The following is a 3,408-nucleotide window of genomic DNA, read 5'->3' as shown; positions in this document are numbered from 1 at the left end:
GCCTTTTAAACATAAAGATTCCTTAGTTCCTCAGGGTTAGGTTAAACATTTTCCTGCTGAAGGGAAATGGGTTGATTCCATGAGTCCACAGGTCTCCCGCTGCCTGATGATCCCGTGATCCTATTAATGTTTGACAGAATGGCAAGTCTAAATGTGCAATTCCACATAACCCCTGAGTTTTCTCCTGGGGATGAAATTGAATAGAAAATGGAATATACTGTAGTGATGAGAATCTGGCTGTGTGCTTTGGAATAGTAACTAGCTGCACAGCTTGGTCACCTAGGAAACAAGCAAAGCCCCATATGAGGATGTTGGAGAGCTTATGCTACTGACTCAAAATTTATCTGGATTTGGCTTCATGTTGGGAGCACATGTGATATTTTATCTGTGAGCCTAGGAACACTGACAAATGGTGTTCTAAGTGATTTAAGAGACCAATAGTGCATAAACCAAAAAGATCAAGGTGCAAATGCTGGCTCTATGTTAAAAAGGTGGAATGTGGGTCAGTGAGCTGTGGAGAGCTTTAGGCTATTTTGCAAATTATGCTAAATAGCAGAATAATTCAAGGGGAAAAAAAGACTGAAAATGTCTGCACTTTTCGTTTACATTGATGCCAAACATTAAGATATTTGAAAACATTCAAATGTCTGGCATTACAATAACAAATGTTTTGGATAAAGAATTATGTGGGTGTTTTTTTTTTTTCTTCAATTCCTTATTATGGTGCTGCAAAAATCATTTTTGAAAAGTTTCTTTATTATATGTAACTAGGATTGACATTACATTACATATAACCTGTGGCTATCCGGAAAGCTGTTTTTTTTTTTTTTAAATAAACATTTTCTGACTTTATCATGGAATTTTCCCCAAGAGAAAGATTATAGACATTTCAACTTGACCTGCCAGCAACAGCCCACATAGACAGCCACACCCTTCTCCCTAGAACACTCGCTTCCCTTGACATCACCCCGCTGGGTTTCCTCCCACATCTCTGGAGATTCCTTTGTCAGATCGTACAGATACAATCTTCTTGTATTGGAGTCTCCCTGATACACTAGTTCTACCCGCTGCCCTCACCCCCCAACCCCTACTCATTCTCATTTCCTTGGTGATTCTATGCATGCTCATGACTATGAGTATAATCATTATGCTGATGATTTCTAAATTTGTGTCTTTGAACATTTCTCCCAGCTGAGCTCCACCCCTAAGTCCAATTTCCTACAAGGCAATTCACTTAGATGTTTCAGAAATGTGTCAAATTCAACAAGTCTGGCACAGAAATGATCATTTTCCTCTCAAACATGCTGCTCTTCCTCCATGTTTCTTAGTAAATGATCCTACCATCCACCAGAAACCAAGGAGTTATCTTTGATATCTCTATCTGTCCCACCTTTTACACCCAATCATCCAATTGTTTTCTTCTCTCCATCTCCACTATCACCCCCTCAGTCCAGGCCAACATCATTGCGGACCCAGGTGACTGCACTGGCCTCCTAACTGACACCCCTGTATCCACTCCTGCCTCCTAACAATCTCTGCTCTACACCAGGTAGAGAAATGTTATAGAAATGCAAACCCAGTCATGTTAGTTCTCTGCTTAAAGCCTTTTTGTGATCTCCTAACACCTTAGGAGCAGTAGCAAGAATGGGCTTGCAGAGTAAGACTATGAATTATGTTTCAGAAATGTTGAACTTGAAATGCCTGTGGGACATTCAGTTAGGGTCCACTGGGCAGATGCACATAGAGGTTGCAGTAGGAGATGTAACTAGAATAGTAGCTGTTGTAACTAAGAACCAATGGAGATGTTATAAAGGTTAACTGGATGTTCCCTCAGACAGGGCTCACAGAATGGCAATCATACTAGGTGTGGCCACAGCATTCTAGAGGTTTTAGAGGATGGGGAAGTCTAATTTACTGAAGCACCCAGTATTTTGGGGACAGTTTTGATCATTGATGTACAATCATGTCAATCTGTTATGGCAGAAATCAGGCCGGCAGGAAGCGACAAACCAAACGCACTGGGAGGTTCAGAAAAGGAGTGTTTATTCGCACCAGTGCTGGCTCAGCGCAGTCCCCTCCAGAGGCTGAGTCCCCAAGGTGGCGGGGTTTTTGCCTTATACACATCCCTAGGTTCTTTGTCTCCCATATATGGCATACATACACATTCTAGACATTCTTTCTACGTTACATGCTAAGCTTCCAGGTATCTGTTGCAGTTTGGGGAGGAGGGGCGGGTGCCGCAACCAAGCAGAGCTTAGAACCTCCCTGCAGGCTGAGCCTCTCTAGAAGCTTGGGCGAGTGGCCCGCCTCTCCCACTTCTATGTGCACACCACCCTCCCACGGTTACCCATACTCTTGGCTGTTTCTCCCGCTGCAATGTGCCCGCAGCCGCTTGGGAGGATGCCGCCCAGGAGCTGAGCAGGGCCCTTGTGCTGACCCTCTGGGGCCCTGGCCTCCGGAGCCACCCCCGACAGACATGACTTCCAAGCCACATTCCAACCAGATTCCCTACAGTGTCTTAGACGATGAGTGCAGCAACCTGAGACAGCAGAAGCTTGATCTGCTGCAGGCCCCACTGAAGCAGAAGCAGAAGCAGAAGCAGAAGCAGAAGCAGCAAGAGAGATCACAGAAGCTGAGGTGTGGTTATGGTGGTGCAAGCAGGCAGGGGGCTTGCCATCTCAAATTGATTAATTTAAAGTGAGAAATATAACTATCAATTTCTCCCAAAGAATGTATTGAATTCACTGCTCAATACATTTTTTCCCCTAAAGACAAATTACTGTAAGACAAATTATACCAGTCATCAGGAGACTGCTCAGTGAACATAATATCCAAGCTAGGGAAGTGAGATGAATGATTGTTATTGAATTGTTGGTCCAGAATATTCACATACAATTTTCTAGGCACTGTTGATGCTGTGCCTTAAAGTTCTGTTTTTGCTTAGCTAAACTTGAAATTGGGATAACAACAATGAAGCAGTTTTTACTTATATATGAGAATTTTTTTTGCTCCCTTTATAAAAACAAAAAACCCCCAGCAAATAGCTGAAAAAAAAAACAAAACACAAAACAAAAAAACACAAAACCCCCACAAAGCTATGGAAATGTTCACCATTTAGTTAGAAATATTTAGCTCAAAATGTATCATAATTCGAAAGTTAACTTTGTACTTTCAACAGGAACCAGCTGGAAGAATGTTCTACTTTAGTAAACTTTACCCTGAAGAAGATAAAGTAGTTGAGAGAATAGTCATTTGATTCCTCTCTTCTGCTTGGGTCTTAGAAAAACAACAGCTATCTATACTAATAATAGAGGAATATGCAAATTGTCCTGGATGCCATCACAGTAATAGTAAAGACTGAACAGCAGGCTGCATAGGGTGACCAGGGCGGCGGGGGGTGGGGGCAGT

General features: G+C 42.5%; 1 pseudogene; it reads left to right on the top strand.

Moving 5' to 3' along the window:
• The first annotated feature begins 2,476 nt into the window (after nt 1–2,476).
• LOC102261508 overlaps nt 2,477–3,408 on the top strand; it is a 42,469-nt pseudogene continuing 41,537 nt past the window's right edge.

This window comes from Myotis brandtii, unplaced genomic scaffold (genome assembly GCF_000412655.1).
Source record: "Myotis brandtii unplaced genomic scaffold, ASM41265v1 scaffold500, whole genome shotgun sequence".
NCBI classification, from domain to species: domain Eukaryota; kingdom Metazoa; phylum Chordata; class Mammalia; order Chiroptera; family Vespertilionidae; genus Myotis; species Myotis brandtii.
Note: the sequence above shows the minus strand (reverse complement) of the source record. Positions and strands in the feature narration are given on the sequence as shown.